At 32.1% G+C, this 17,808-nt stretch overlaps 1 pseudogene; it reads left to right on the top strand.

The window, feature by feature from the left end:
* Positions 1–4,927: 4,927 nt before the first annotated feature.
* Positions 4,928–8,132, top strand: LOC149561794 (importin subunit alpha-1-like; annotated as a pseudogene).
* The last annotated feature ends 9,676 nt before the right edge of the window (positions 8,133–17,808 follow it).

Here is a 17,808-nt window from a genome sequence, read left to right as displayed (position 1 = left end):
TAAGCATGGGCTGGAGTATTATGACAATATTGCTGAAGTAATTAGTGAGTTGATAAATCTGCCATGTATTTGGTTTTATGAATTCTGAAAATAACATTTTATTAGCAGCAGTTCATTTCCACTTTGCATATTGTTGTAGTTTCTTTCTTGTTTATGTTGTATGATACCAATTCCATGCACGAAACACAACAAACAAATAAACGTTTGATTTTCAGAGTTATAAGGGGTTTTAAGAAGTTGAATGCAAACTGTTTGACATAATTCCTTTCAGCAATTTGGTTTAGTTAGTTGGGACATCCAAGGGTGTCCATTACAAGTTTAGAATCCTTTAGAAGGCCTTCTCTTGAGAAATCAAGAGGAATGACCCAAGTGGGGACCAACAAACCCAACTATTCCAACCCACTCTAAATTCAAGGTTATCAAGGACACAAAGCCTTCGTAGACATAGTGCTTGTCTTCACTTAATATGAGTACTTGTGGGATTAGGACCATGAGGAAAATGCTAAGTAAGAATTCTTAAGGTACTCTTGTGATTGCAAACTCTTTTATTTTCCACAAGGCAAGGTGTCCTGTAATTGGGTGCAAGAGGTGCTATGAATTAAAGCTCTTTCTAAACACCATAGGCTAGAAGCTACCTTATTTTTCTGCTCAACATCTTGGTGCAAGGATCAATCCTAGTGGATTACCTGGATTACCCCAAGATTTTACACTCACCATTTGTGTCCCCTTGGTTATGCCAATGGAATCTCCATGAAAAAAGCCAATATCTATCGTGGGTAACTGCTTGGTGTGAGGTGAAGGGGCATCAAGCATGGGCCAAGTTGTCAAGTAATGAACTATGACCTTAGGTAGTATTGCTTTGCATGTTCTTTTTAATGTGCTAGACCCATGTTTAGTATTTGGAGAAAAAGGAGAACGAGGGTTTGACAAATAAGATTTGGTGTTTTTCAGGTATCTTTTTGTGAAAATAGGGGGTCTCTAATTTTCAAAGCAATTTGAGGCCAAACAAACCTCGTGAATGGATTCAAATGGCATAAAAACCCTCATTTTCATATCAAGTTTGTCCATTTTAGACAATGTTGATCTAGAAGGCAAAATGATTTTGCTCAATAGGGTCGTACGACCTCTTGCATGCATCTCAAGGAAATTTAAATTATTTATTTAAAAAAATAGAAAATCAACCTATAGGCTCTTTTCTAACCTATAGAGCAATTTTCTAGTGTGCATATCATTTTTTCACCACCACAAAACATTTATTGACAGTGGCAAATGTTCACCAGCACACCAACATTTTTCCTGTGCCATGGCTATTTGCCAATAGTGTTTCCCAGTCATTGTTGTTGACTTCTCCTCTAGCTGTCATGCTTTAAATTTTTGGTGCCAACCTCCTCCACCTCGTTGCTCCATCAACCTCTGCCACTATGGCCCACCACCACCACTTCGCCTGTGGGAGGTGCAATTATACATATATGTGTGTCTATTTTTTTAATGCATTTCTGGAGACCTTGTAGTTTTTTCATGATATCTTGAGCATATGTTGGTCTTTTTTGATCCAAAGGAAGTGCCAAAAATCTAGTTCCAAGATGGAGACAATGGATTAGGTATTTTTGGGAATTTTTCTAGTTTAGTACCTATTATTGCACTTGAAGTTTGTTGATGACTTCTATCTTTTGGGGGCCATAGTTTCTTCATTATAGCTTTGTATTCTGATCTAAAAAAAGCACTCAAAAGCTCTTCTTGAGAAACTTCTAGATTCTCTATCATTTCACCAGTATTTTGTACCAGGTATTTGTGATTCATTCCTAAAGTTTTTTTCTCTTCTCTCATTTATGCATTTCTTCTAGCAATTGGGGCTCAATTTTTTGCATTGTGGGGGGTGTTTTGTCATATTGTTTCTATTATTGACTTATGTAAACTAGAACTACATTAAAAAATAATTCAACACCTTCTAAAACAATGGTTGAGATCTCTTATTGTCTAGAACTTCTGATCCTCATAATTATCACACATGGAAGACTTTGATGACATGGCTTCTTTGATCAAAAATTTTTTGGTCTTGTTTAGATGCAGTGCGACTAGTTCTACAGAGGCCTTTTGAGATCATGCAACATAGAAACAAGATGGATGAAGTAATAGGATTCATTTCCATATAGGTCTCTGATAGTCTATAGTTTCATCTTGATGGGTGCAATACCCCTCTAGCTATGTGGACCAAGCTTGAAGGCTTGTTTGGTACAATGAATGCATTTAGGGAACTTTAGATTGAGGCAGAGCATACCTCTCTTATACTAGATTCTTTTCCTTCTACTGAGGACTTCTTGATGAAGTTTGATCAACAAAGATCTTTATTATAGGGTTGTGGAATGATGAAGAATGACATTAAGTGTATCTACCTAATTCATTCTAAGCTTCATGGAAACTTTTACATTTTTTCCTCTACCTTCTATTCCACCAAAGATGCTTTGGGTAATATATTTTCCATGCCATCCTTTGATGTTTTTTGTGATCATTTGACTCAAGAGAAAGCTAAGCTCTCTCAGTTGGATTCTCTCATAGGCTTTCAGACTCATGCAGTAGTAGCTCGACCACCTCAGGGACGAAGGAAAAGACACATAAATCTCATTCTAGAGAGTCTCAAATTGATTCCAACACTCATAGTTCATCATGAATCCTCCTCTTAAAGGGGGTAAATCAAAGCCAGAAAGATCGAAATGTGCTTATTGTAATAAGCTCAATCATGATGAATCACATTGTTATGAGAAGAAGTTAGATAACTATGCCAAACAGGTTTAAGATTTGACAACCTTCTTTTAGAAGAGAAACATTGATATTCCTTCTACTTCTCATAGACCTTCTTCTTCATCATCATTTCATTATGACAATAAAGATACAAGAAAGGGTCATGCACTATGTGCAACTACTATTTCTCATTCTTCCATATGTCATCTTCTCATGATTTGTTCTCTTCCTTTGAGACTTCTCCTGCTCCACGCATTTTGATGGGGAACAACATTGTTATGATTGTATTTGGGAAAGGTTCTATTGACATTGATGATGGTACAATTCATGATGTACTTTGTGTTCTATCTTTGTCCTCTAACCTTCTCTTTATTTATCATATTATACACATTGGGATAGGGAAGATAGTTAAGTTTGTACAGGATTCATTGCACATCAAAGATAGTGAGAGAGATAATATTATTGCTATAGGGGCTATTGTCATGCTTCTTGCCTATATTCCTTCTCACATTTTGGTCCACCATCTCAACTATCAGAGACTCACTCTCTTTTTTAACTAGAGTCTACTGAGGTGAAGTCGGGTCACTTGAACTTATGTTTTGTTCTTGAGACCAATGTTGTGACTTCTACACCTCCACCTCCTATTCAAATTCCATCTTTTGTACATGATTATTCTTTAGCATTGCCTACTATTGTAGCTTCAATCATTGAGCCACCTACTACAATTCTTGAGGATATATCAGGTGACACATATCTCCTCTTAGGTAATAAATTCAACACACCTATTATCCTACCTCCATTGGAGATTCCATTTCAGGATTCTCATGCTTTCTCCTTTGAGCCACTAGTACATTTGACCCCATTTTTAGACCAAAATTTTTGACCATCTATTAAAATGCTTTAGATTGATCAGAATATGGAAGGAACAATATCTTTTTTTTTAAATCCATGTCTGTGTTGGTCAAAATTTTGAACAACATGAGCTTAACATGTTAAAATAAAAAAGGGGCAAGTTAGGGTTTATTGTTATGTTTCATGGAGCATGTGCAGGAGCTACACAGGCATTCCATTTGGAGCGCAAGAGCTACAAGAGCACCTAGTAGCTTATATCTATTCATAAAATATTAGGTAAACTAGCCCCTACCCTCCTCTGAAAATAGATAATATCTAAAATGTTTGATCGTCTTGTTGCTTTTACGTGACAAGAAAAGCTCCCAATATTTCTTATATGGTTGTATGTCTCCAATATTGTTAGCTAGAGATGTGGCGGTCCTAATTTTGCTAGTTTTATCTAGGTCGCCTGCATGAAAAAAAATTTAGCAGTAATCCCTGGGGGATGAAGTTTGAAAATAAAGTATATTGATTACAACTTATTGTTGAATTCCTTATGATATAGTTTGTAAGTGTTTATTTTATATTTGGTTTAACTTAAGTGCTTTATAATTTTCATAAGGTGAATTTATTTGATGAAATGTTCATCCGTGCATATTTTCTTTGTGTGTTGTTTCGAATTAGTTTGGCATGCCCTGATCAAGGTTATGGTATGTTCATTTTGATATATTTGGCTTGTCTATTTATCCCTTTAGTTTTCCATGCCCTAATCAAGGGTTATCTCTTCCATCAAGATCACTCAAGATATTCTCTTGGCCTTGCACGTTGGGCTATTTCAACAGCTATTGTTGTGGTAGTTTATCTTTTAGAATTTTTTTTGTAGAATTGAACATGACAACACCATGAAAGCCTTTATGATATAAAACTTTGTGGAACTTTCCCATATGACAAATAATTTTAATCTTAATTTCCTTTGAGAAAGAGGGTTAATGGAATTGTAGGTGTGTTAGGGTGGCTTGATAATTGATTTAAATTATCTTGTATTGTTTTTTTTTATACCCTGTGGACAATGCAATGCATCATATGTATTTTAAGTTTTCAATTCTCCATACATCTTACTAAATGAAAACCTCTCCCATATCCTCAATATTTGTTCTACTTTGGTATCTGTTCAATTCTACATATTCATTATTTTGTATAGAGCTTGAAACTACAACTGTTATTTGGTTATTGACAGGTAAGTCTAGGTGAATTTGCTATTTATTCTGAGTATTTAGTTTTCCTAAACTATTACTGTAGGTGGCTTATTTGAATGTTTTGTTTCATTATATATTTTTTGTTTTTTGATCAGTTGGAGATCCTTCCTACCATGATATCTGGAGTATGGTCTGATGATCCTAGTTTGCAGCTTGAAGCAAAAACTCAATTCTGAAAGCTACTATCAATTGGTAATTTTTTACAATTTATGTTACTGAGATGATTATAAATTATATTTTCATTTATCTCTTACATGAGATTGGTTATTTGAATAGAGCGTAGTCCTCCCATAGAGGAAGTTATTGAGGCTAGTGTTGTGCCATGTTTTGTAGAGTTTCTGACAAGGTATGACTTTCCTCAACTTTAGGTAGAACCATACAGTTTCATTTTGAAGTGAGCTAGGCTAAATTTTGTTTGTTAGAATTTCTTTTATGTCTCTTAAATTTTTTCATAGTAACATGTGGATGCATCCCCAAACTTTTCCTGCAATGTACCTGAGACCTGGACCCACCTGGGGTAGGGATGGCATTTCCACACCCCCAACGATGTCACCATTGGGCTACTATCTCGATAGGGATAGGAACAAGTCCCTTGAGGAGACAATGACAGTTGGGTGTACCCTATCCAACAAAAAAGATAAATTTTGTTTAAAAAACTTAAACATGTTTTAATATTCCATTGGGTGTATTGTATATCATGTCATGTTGCTCGTGTAATTATCTCTGTGATGAGATACTCATACTTTAGATATCTATGACTATTATTATTTAATATTCATATAATAGAAGTTAGAACTCTTTCATTTTCTCATTTGAGTTATTAAAATTTTCATATTCAATGTTCAATTTTCAATGTCCCACTTTCACTACTCAAGCATTTAAATTTTTATAAATTAGTATTTTACATCTTTATGTCTTATATTGATATACAATTTTTCATAATTATCATTTTAAGTACCATATGTATAGTATATACTTATTGATATACATCTTTTCATAATTATCATTTTAAGTACCATATTTATAGTATATACTATATAAACTCGCCTTCTCCCCTCCCCTCCATTACTATCCCTAAACTGAGGCCCCTTTGTCCACCTTACCTTGGAAACTTTGCCCCTCTAGGGTGGTGTAACTATGGATTTTTGTGCATGCTTTTTATTTTGTAAAGTAGATAGAAAGGTAAATGGAGGAACCTTTTTGAGTTTTTTTGAGCTTCTTGGTTCTTTTCCTATTTTACCAAAAGTTAGAGTTTATTTTTATTTGTTTGGGAAAAGGATTTTGGAATCACTAATTCAATTGGTTTTGGTTTTGTTGCTGTTTATAGTTTGAGGTAGCATGGGCATTGAATAATATAGCTTCAGGCACATCTAATCATACCCGAGTAGTCATTGACCATAGAGCAATACCAATTTTTGTACAAGTCCTTAGCTCTCCAAGTGATGATGTTCGGGAGCAGGTCAATTTTTTTGCAAATTGTTTCACTTCTCCATTGACTTAATCTGTACTAGTGAATTTTTTTTTGTTGATATGTTGTTTTTTTGTTGTATTGTTAGGCTGTCTAGGCATTGGGTAATGTGGTTGGTGACTCTCCCAAGTGCAGAGATCTAGTTCTTTCTCATGGCGCTCTCATGCCACTTCTTGCTCAATTGAATGAACATGCTAAGCTTTCAATGTTGAGAAATGTGACATGGACTTTGTCTAATTTCTATCGAGGCAAACTGCAACCAGCATTTGAGCAAATATGTCAATTTACCCACATTTTTTTTCTAAAAAACTAAGTTTTATATTGTTGTTTGTGTCATGCACTTGTTGGATTATGCTTTCCCCCAGACAAAGCTAGCTCTACCTACACTAGAGCGACTTATTCACTCAAATGATGAAGAAGTTCTAACAGATGCTTGTTGTGCTCTTTCTTATCTCTCTAATGGTACAAATTATTAAATTCAAGTTGTGATTGAGGTTGGTGTCTATCGTAGGCTTGTTGAGCTCCTACTGTAAGTGTGAATCATTTGTTGGTAATGATAGATAGGCATTCTTGTTCTTATTTCTTTTTGTAAGGCACCATAAATAATGGATTAATCCTTTTTGGCTTGATTTGTATTGTTAATAGATGTTTATAATGTGCACTATAGCTTTGTGTTGGATTTTTTTTTAAAAATGCATGCATGTTTTAGTCAACCCTCTCCATCTGTCCTTATCCCAGCTCTCCAAATAGTGGGTAATATTGTAACTAGTGATGATTTGAAAACTCAGGTATACATGTTCATATCATTATTTTTTGTTAGATTTACGTACTAATAATTAGTTGTTATACAAGTGTATGCTAGTGTCATTGGACTAATTTCTTTTACTTCTATTATGTCTATTTTGTGTAAATTCAATACATAATCAACAACCAAGCACTTCCTTGCCTTTTAGCACTATTAACCCATAATCATAAGAAGAGCATCAAGAAGGAAGCTTGTTGGACCATTTCAAACATAACTACTGGCAACAAAGAATAGATTCAGGTCTTTCAATTTATTATCTAAAGTATAGAGGCATAAATGTAGAATGGTGTGAAACTAAGATATTTGAAAGCCTACTATATATTAACTAATATTTTCATTTTCAGGCTGTGATTGATGCAAACATCATTCCTCCCCTAGTTCAACTCCTTCAAACTGCTGAGTTTGATATTAAAAAGGAAGCAGCATGGGCCTTATCAAATACTACTTTTGGTGGTACACATGAACAAATTAAGCATGTATTTTATTTTTTGATAGCTCACAATAAAATTGTGAATCTGCATTGGTGTGGGAGATATTAACATAATTGAACGGGTATAATAATGATAATGATGTACTAGGATCATTAATTATATGTTCAAGTTTTCATTCTCTTGCATCTAACCTTCAATGCCTACTTTGATTATTTTGCAAGTACCCCGTTAATCAAGGATGCATAAAGCCTCTATGTGACCTTTTAGTCTATCCAGATCCAAGGATTATAACTATTTTCCTTGAAGGACTAGAGAACATATTGAAAGTTGGAGAAGCAGAGAAGGACCTTGGTAATACAAGAGGTGTGAATTTATATGCTCAGTATATTGATGATGCTGAAGGACTTGATAAGATTAAGAACTTGCAAAGTCATGATAACAATGAGATTTATGAGAAGGCTATAAAAATATTAGAAACATATTGGCTAGAAGATGAAGAAGACGATCAATCATTACCTGAGGGAATTGAGGTTGCTTAGCCAACTTTCAATTTTGGTGCCAATCAACCAACAGTGCCATCTGGTGGATTTAAATTTGGTTGATCAGGTACTTTTTTATTTCCATTTGATGTGCATTATTGTGGAAGCCTCTTTTTTTGCATATTTTTAAGTATTAGTTGTTCCTCGTTTTTAGGGATTTGAGCTATTGCAACACGGGGTGGGGGGCTATGCATTGGGTGTGAAGGATGGTTGTTTCCAATATCTCTTATGTATATGTTGGAGTTCATCATTGCGAGAAAGATGCTTGGTTTTTGGATGGTTTTGGTGACAGGATATTTATGTTGATATGTCAATCTAATAATGCTAACCAAATCATGCAAACATGAGCTCCTTGGAAATAATGAGTTAGTGGGTCAGCATTTGTTGGTTTGGTAGTATAGTTCTCATGTTGTACTATGGTCTTTGTCCATAAGGTTGTCTCAAAGCTTCAATAATTAGAAAAATGGACTATTTGAGCCACCATTTGTTCTTTATAGCTCTGTAACAAAGCTTTATGTTGTCTATGTCATGTGTTATGTGCTCTTGGAATTTGGACATAGGTTTCAAGGTCATACTAACCCATGTTATGCATGCATTGTATTCATTTAATAGTAGGAAAAAATGACATTGTTTTCTTGAGCGTGACAGTGGGTTTACAGGTAAGGATTCTAAAAGGAGACACTTGTAAACTAAGAACTCTTGACACTTGTATTATTACTAAACATAATGAATTTAGAATACTAGACTATGTAAGCAATATATCAGGAAATAGTTGGAGTCACTTGTGTAATTAAATCTTATCATTGAAATGAATTTGGATATACCAGAGACCTCTTCAAATTAAGATTTCTTCATTTTTACATGCATACACACACTTGTCAGTATCACTATAATGGTACCAACACATTCATTTATCTCAAGCTCTTAATAATTGACCATCCAATCCTAGTATTTAATATGGCATCATTATTCACATTTTTTATCTAACCTGGTTTCTATCAGAGCTATTCCCTCTATAAAAAATATTATTTATATCATGGTCTTACAACTATTAATGGGTAATTTTTGGTAATAGAATGTTGGACCACATTATGACTTTGTGGGAGTAGGCATTTCCAAGGTCAAATTAGAAGGTTTTCAAGATGGATCAATAGAATTGTCCACAAATACATGGACATATCAGGTGATGTCATGTATCAACAACATGCTTGGTCATTCCATTTATAGTTGTACAAAAGCTTATGTAGCAAATTGACTTTTATGAAATTAAATGTGTTAAAAAGTACATGCCATTCAATGTGCTTGTTTAGCTTTGTTTGTTAGTTCATATTTTGCATTAATTTTAATTGATTGATATCTCATTATGATTTTGCATGATTCTACAGATTGGGTTGAAAGGTGAACTATTGAATCTTTATGTAGATAGTGGAATAGGAAATGTGCAATGGGAAAAAGCCACTAGTCCTCCTAAGAATCAAGCTTTGACTTGGTATAAGGTAATTTATATGATAGTTTACTATTGAAATAATGTTGTCAAGCATATCTTTATAGAAAGAGAAAAAAGAAAAATTATAATCCAAGAATGAATTGAAACTTTTAGAAAATTAAATTTCTTTAGGGAAGTACATATGTAGTTCAAATTTTCAAAGTGCTTATGTGGATGAATATTGAGATTTGAGAATAATTAAAAATTAAGACAATTATGAATGAGAACTATTTCTTGATGTATGCAACTGTGATATAGGACAACTAAATTGGATATTCAATGTAATATGTGTGTGCATGCATGGCAATTGAAACACATGTCCAGTCATACATGGACTTCCACACACATGCGAGCATATACATGAATGTGCGAGAAATAAATGTGAGATAACCATGAAGATTTACTTATAGGACATCTCCACAAAAGGATTGATTTTCTTGTCTCAAATTTATAAGACAGAAAGATGCCAAATTGAACAAAGCCCTATAAAGGATTTGTCTCCCTTCTCTCTCTCTCTCTCTCTCTCTCTCTATATATATATATATATATATATATATATATATATATATATATATATATATATATATATATATATATATATATATAATGGATATATCATAGATTCTATCAGTATGCTCCTCTGATAGTATTTCTATGTTTTGATATTATGGTTTTGTATTTGTATTTCATGATAAACAAATTCTAGAGAAGTCAGAAAATTGAGAAGCTTTTATATTCATACACTGAAGTGTCACATTCATGAATAGCTCTTTTGTAGTGGAAGGAACCAGAAAAGTTTATGTTTTCTAGTCAGTTTTTAAATTGATAGGAAAATTATCTCATCGTTCTCAAGGTGTATTTGTAAATTTTTAGGAATCCAAAATCTGTTTGTTCTGCTCTAGAAATTTTTAATCTTTGACTATTTTATCACTTTTTTTGATGTACATCCATGAATAGCTCTTTTATAGTGGAAGGAACTAGAATATTTTATGTTTTCTAGTCAGTTTTTCAAATTGATAGGAAAATAACCTTCATTGTTCTCAAGGTGTATTTGTAAATCTTTAGGAATGTAGAATCTGTCTGATCTACTTTAGAATATTTTTATCTTTGATTGTTTTATCACTTTTCTTTATGTAATTATTTTAATGAAGCATTGTGTTTTGGACCATTTCACAGTATGCTTACAATTACACGAATGAAATATAAGACTACATACTTAAGTACATACACACATCACTCAATTTAATAATAAAAACACAAAATATGACTCAACTGATGGCCTCTCTTGATGTACCTAACCACAAGGACTATTTAATTTAATTTTTTTTTCAAAATTGCTTTAAACCTCAACCATACATGATTTTACAAATTGTTAAATTTCCCACGATTTTGAAATTGACTGCATATTTATGATTGCCTTAGTATTGATGCTGCATATTTTTCTGATAAAGACTTCTAATAAAAAAATTCCAAATCATTGTTATCCCACAAACTTTATTGTCTAGTTGGTCTACAAGCTCCTCCATCTCATCCCCATAGCTAATAGAATGATTCTTATAAACCATCATTATTCATTCCCTGTTATTCTCGAAATCAATCTAATAAGTCAACATCCAAGACAACTCTTACAGTAGGCAATTTTTCCACCATTACTCAACCTAATACCATCAATTGATATACCCTTATATTTTTTCACTGGATACTATCTACAAGAATGCTCTTTCCTCTAATTATTTGCATCTGGCTTCTAATGAAATTGTGAAAGGCTCCCTACTTATAGTTTAATGACTTTTGTGATTAGATGTAGTTATTTGTAATGCCTTTTTTAATCACTATATTTATTGAAGTGAAAAAATGATTATAATTCATTAGGATTCTTTATAGGACTACGAGTTATGAGTTGTCATCCTTGATAGGATTGTTGGCCAAGAGTTTGCAACCATCCTTTATAGAATTGTTGGTCAATAATATGCCACTTTACTTAAGTCTTAAATTGTTGGTTATACTAATCAGTTTTCACCATCTCTGACTAGACAACTAGAAATAATCTTCCTTCTTCTCCCATGATTATGTGCTCAAACTTGAAAACAATAGTAATTATCTTTGATTGCAGTTAGTCTCGAGTTTAGCTCTCAACTTCCATAATTTAAATTTGACTCTTAAACATAAAGAGGAAGTCAGTTGATATAACTCACTCAATTTGTATTTGATCAATAAATGTATTCCATAAGAATTAGTACAAAGCAACGGGGCAATCTTCTGTAAGAATGATGGATAATTACTAGCCTTCCAAGAAAGGTGAGGCAAAGTGGAGCAGTTTACAAGTGTCTCTTTTCAGAATCCTTACCTCTAAACCCACTATCATGCTCAAGAAAATAATGCCATTTTTTCCTGGTGTTAAATGAATAGCTTTTTCATACTTAAATGTGATATCATCCCCATTACTTGATGCAGTTCCTGCAGCAAATGAAACATAGTGCATATATGATCATGTGCCTTCTTAAAAATATGAAAAAATGTAATCAGATGAAGTAAGCATATAACTTGCTATGCATAGTTGGCAAGTTCGCTTATTATATCGAGCATATTAATGAAGAAGCATATTAGTTACTATTAGTGTTTAAGATAGTTTGATTAGTTACTGTTGGTGTTTTTCACACATTCTATAAAATAGTTCGCATGCCTTGCATATGATTTGAAATTTTGCATGCATCCTACACTCTCTCATCCGGTTGATGATGGATTACGGAGAGTGATCTGAAATGATGATGCTAAAAAACACACAATCAGATCCAAAATGAACTTGCATTACAAATGGATTGTGAAAATCTCATATTATTAATTTTGGATGCATGTCTACCAAGACAATCACAACTTAAACAACATAAACATATATGTTTAAGTTGTGATTGTCCTGGTAGACATATATGTTTAAGTTGTGATTGTCCTGGTAGACATGCATGCAAAAATAACAATATCAGATTTCCACAATCCATTTGTAATGCAAGTTCATTTTGGATTTGATTGTGTTTTTTTTAGCATCATCGTTTCAGATCACTCTCTATAATCCATCATCAGCCAGATGAGAGATTGCAAGATGCATGCAAAATGTAAAATCATATGCAAGGCATGTGAACATGTTTAACTTGTGATTGTCTTAGTAGACATGGATGCAAAATTAACAATATCAAATTTCCACAATCCATTTGTAATGCAAGTTCATTTTGTATTTGATTGTGTGTGTTTTTTAGCATCATTTGGGTTAATTCAAGGTCTGACTAGTTTAACTAGTTATTTACCCTAATCGATTATTCACTTGAAAAGTGAATAAGTATTGAAAGAGGAAATTAATTCCTTAATTCTCACTTTTGGAAACTAAGAATTTGAGAGCTTTTTCCAAAATCCTCTTCTAGAGGATTGTGTTTGTTAGATTTAGGATCTCTGCAAATAATAACATTGTTGTAATTCTATGTGTTCCAATTGCCGATTTCCAAGATATATAAATATATCTTCAAGAGGCATGTCTTGTGAAGAGACATGTCTGTATGGCTATATATATTAATTAATCATTAATTAAAAAATTATTAATTATAACATATCTATATTATATATAAATATATTTATTGGTTGAAATTTTGACCAACCAGTATGTTGGTTGAAATTTTGATGTGAATTCCAATTACTTGGAATAACTTGTTTTCATTTGGGTTGATTCTTGGTCTAACTAGTTTAACTAACTATTTACCCTAATCGATTATTCACTTGAAAAGTGAATAAGTATTGAAAGAGGAAATTAATTCCTTAATTCTCACTTTTGGAAATTAAGAATTTGAGAGCTTTTTCCAAAATCCTCTTCTAGAGGATTGTGTTTGTTAGATTTAGGATCTTTGTAAATGTAATAACATTGTTGTAATTCTATGTGTTTCAATTGTAGATTTCCAAGATATATAAATATATCTTCAAGAGGCATGTCTTGTGAAGAGACATGTCTCTATGGTTATATATATTAATTAATCATTAATTAAAACATTATTAATTATAACATATCTATATTATATATAAATATATTTATTGGTCAAAATTTTGATGAACCAGTATGTTGGTTGAAATTTTGACGTGAAAAATTTCAACCAATTGGTTGGTCAAAATTTTGACCAAACTGGGTCAAAATTTCAACCAATAATGGTCAAAAAATGAGCTCAAATGTACTAGTCAGTATTAGCTAGGATTCCAACTGCATGTTATATACATGGGTTTTATCATCCTTGTCCACTGCCTTTGTTTCCTTTAGATTTGAGCCACATTGGTATATTCATCGACATAGGAGTTTTGCCATTTTGGGAGGGCTATATAGTCTCAAGATTCTATTATGGAGACTTCCATTGTACTTATGGTCTTGAGATATTCTCTTGAGATGTTTCATTTGTGCATCCTTTTTTTATTTCTTTTTGAAGTAGAGTTTTTTCCATTGGGTTTTCTTTATTTCTCTATTTCATAAAGATTTGATTATGATTGCATACCTCATTAGGCCTTGTTGCTGGGACCCAAGTTTTTTTTTAGGTTTGTCATTTCCTTGCATTGTTTGTAGCGGCATTATTGCTCATCTTAAGGGGGGTGTTAGAGAAAAAGGTTAATTTAATTTCATTTATAAAATTACCGTTTCTCCTTTCTTAAGATTTAACTTTATGCACCTTTTTCATTCTCATTTAGTAATTACTTAGTAATTATTAAATAACATTTACCTTTTAGGTTACCCTTTTGAGGTTTTAATCTCCTTCTATAAGGATAGATTGTTTATAATTATCTCTTATCTTTTTCATTTTTTGAGAATGTAATTTACATATTTTCAGAGAAAACCCTGGCCTCTTCTTGTCTTTTCTTCTCTATGATAGGTTTTTACATGCAAGAATTCTTTGGGCTTTGTGGATTTGTATTGTGTTTTTCTCAAATCCTTCATTTTTGTCACTAATGCCAAAAGGGGAGATTATTTACCTTATGGTCAAATCATTTATCTATTAGTGATATAACACTTAGTCAGTTGGTTTCATTACTATCGAGCTCTATAGTTGCTACTGAGCTTATCATACTACTACAAGTGTTAACCAAGTGTTTCAATCGCTATCGAGATAATTAGTTAGGTTATAATTAATGTCAAGCACTTGAGGCAGAATACAGTGTTACCAGAGCATAGTAGAGGCTACTAAGCTTTCCAATAGAAGTTATGTAGATCTTAGTATTAATTGAAATCTGTAGTGTTAACCATGTAGATCAGTATCTATCGAGTTCTTCAGTATTCATCAAGTCATCTATACGAATTGAGTTCTTACTACTTAAGATGATTAGTATGGACCAAGCTTCTACATTAACTGAGTGCTAGAGCTTGTCGAGTGTTGAAAGTGTTTATCAAGTGTCAGAACATTGTCGAGTTCTCTTCAAAACCCAAAATGTAGCACTAGTTCAACTTTGTGAATTATGATGAATTACGTATTATAGACGACTCTAGAAGGAAGCTAAGTGGATTGGTATATATATGATGCATTATATCATATCCATAACATGTACATAAACAAGTAAGTAGCAGATGAGTGTGAATTAGAAGAATGCTACAAGAAGTATAGGGAAAATCAAAGACTTATCTATCATAGTAAGGTGATCATTGTTATCAAAGGAATCTCATTCAACAAACAAAGTTGCATATTAGAGATCAACCACTTATTCATCTTGACAGGTGCATCAACCAAATCCTCTAACAAGGTGTACTTAACAATCTTGTGTTAAATCTCCTAACAAACATAGGTGGACTTAACAATCTTGTGTTAAATCTCCTAAAAGAGTGTATACTTCATTGTATGTTTGTAAGATCCTTTTACAAGGTGGAGCTAATAGTCGTTATTGCTCTTAATAAGGCATATCTCAGGAAGTGATCAATTGTAAGCTTTAACATGATAACTTTATACTGCAGTCATAAAGCTTGTGGGTATCATCCCCACCCTATTCTTACTTTCTATTTGTAAGATTTCTAGGTTACCAAATATTATGTCAATGTGTTATGAATATTTTATTGTTTTCACTCTTTCATGCATGCAATTAGATCAGAATAATATATACTGATTTAAGTTAAAAGTTTTACTAGTTCTTGATTCACCCCTTCTGTAGTCTCTCTCATTTTTGTAGTCTGTACCTTGTTATATTTTGATTCAAGAGATACTTGTACTCAAGTTATTATTTCTGCCTTTGAGATGACTTAAGAGTCAGATGTTATACTTTGATTTCAGTATCATAGATGTTATACTACTGTGTTGTGTAGTTGATCATATTTGTAGGTTGATGCCATTTTGAGATGACAATATGTTTTATGGTGATACATGTTTATTTAGTATTTGGACATATCTCTGCTTATGTTTATGTGTTGGATTTAATGCTATGGTAATTTACTTCATTCTTTCATTGTCATGTTTTATGCAAACATGAGTAATGTAAATAGATTATTTTAGTATATTATAATAAATGGTTAAATTAGGTCTTTAATGCATTTATTGCTTTACCTATGTTATTATATGCAATTGCACTTGATTATGTGTTTTAGTGTGTAGGATTTATAACCCTAGCAGTGGCACATAGAGTTAGTGATTCAACTACTCATATTTTATCAATGTCATCCCTGTATGGTCGATGTATCTTTAAAATTGTTTAACCTTCCAATATTTTGATTAAATCCAAATTCATTTACATTATGCGAGTAGACCTGATAACATGTCTGTGCATTTAGAGGTTTGCATTTTTGCAAAGGTTTTTAAGGAATTTTTATGATCTTTGGTTTTTTTGTCTTTACTTGTTTTGATTTTAATGTATGACATCTTTGCCACAGATGAATTCCAATTACTTGGAATAGCTTGTTTCATTTGGGTTGATTCAGGGTCTAACTAGTTTAACTAGTTATTTACCCTAATCGATTATTCACTTGAAAAGTGAATAAGTATTGAAAGAGGAAATTAATTCCTTAATTCTCACTTTTGAAAATTAAGAATTTGAGAGCTTTTTCCAAAATCCTCTTATAGAGGATTGCGTTTGTTAGATTTAGGATCTCTGCAAATGTAATAACATTATTGTAATTCTATGTGTTTCAATTACAGATTTCCAAGATATATAAATATATCATCAAGAGGCATGTCTTACGAAGAGACATGTCTGTATGGTTATATATATTAATTAATCATTAATTAAAACATTATTAATTATAACATATCTATATTATATATAAATATATTTATTGGTCAAAATTTTGACGAACCAGTATGTTGGTTGAAATTTTGACGTGAATTCCAATTACTTGGAATAGCTTGTTTTCATTTGGGTTGATTCAGGGTCTAACTAGTTTAACTAGTTATTTACCCTAATTGATTATTCACTTGACAAGTGAATAAGTATTGAAAGAGGAAATTAATTCCTTAATTCTCACTTTTGGAAATTAAGAATTTGAGAGGTTTTTCCAAAATCTTCTTCTAGAGGATTGTGTTTGTTAGATTTAGGATCTCTGCAAATGTAATAACATTGTTGTAATTCTATGTGTTTTAATTGCAGATTTTCAAGATATACAAATATATCTTCAAGAGGCATGTCTTGTGAAGAGACATGTCTGTATGGTTATATATATTAATTAATCATTAATTAAAATATTATTAATTATAACATATCTATATTATATATAAATATATTTATTGGTCAAAATTTTGACCAACCAGTATGTTGGTTGAAATTTTGACGTGAATTCCAATTACTTGGAATAGCTTGTTTTCATTTAGGTTGATTCAGGGTCTAACTAGTTTAACTAGTTATTTACCCTAATCGATTATTCACTTGAAAAGTGAATAAGTATTGAAAGAGGAAATTAATTCCTTAATTCTCACTTTTGGAAATTAAGAATTTGAGAGCTTTTTCCAAAATCCTCTTCTATAGGATTGTGTTTGTTAGATTTAGGATCTCTGCAAATGTAATAACATTGTTGTAATTCTATGTGTTTCAATTGCAGATTTCCAAGATATATAAATATATCTTCAAGAGGCATGTCTTGTGAAGAGACATGTCTCTATGGTTATATATATTAATTAATCATTAATTAAAACATTATTAATTATAACATATCTATATTATATATAAATATATTTATTTGTCAAAATTTTGACCAACTAGTATGTTGGTTAAAATTTTGACATGAAAAATTTTGACCAATTGGTTGATCCAAATTTTGACCAA

The sequence above is a fragment of the Cupressus sempervirens genome, chromosome 4 (genome assembly GCF_028749045.1).
Source record: "Cupressus sempervirens isolate cs-2001-9-10 chromosome 4, ASM2874904v1, whole genome shotgun sequence".
NCBI classification, from domain to species: domain Eukaryota; kingdom Viridiplantae; phylum Streptophyta; class Pinopsida; order Cupressales; family Cupressaceae; genus Cupressus; species Cupressus sempervirens.
The sequence above is the reverse complement of the archived record's forward strand: the minus strand, read 5'-3'. Positions and strand labels throughout refer to the sequence as shown.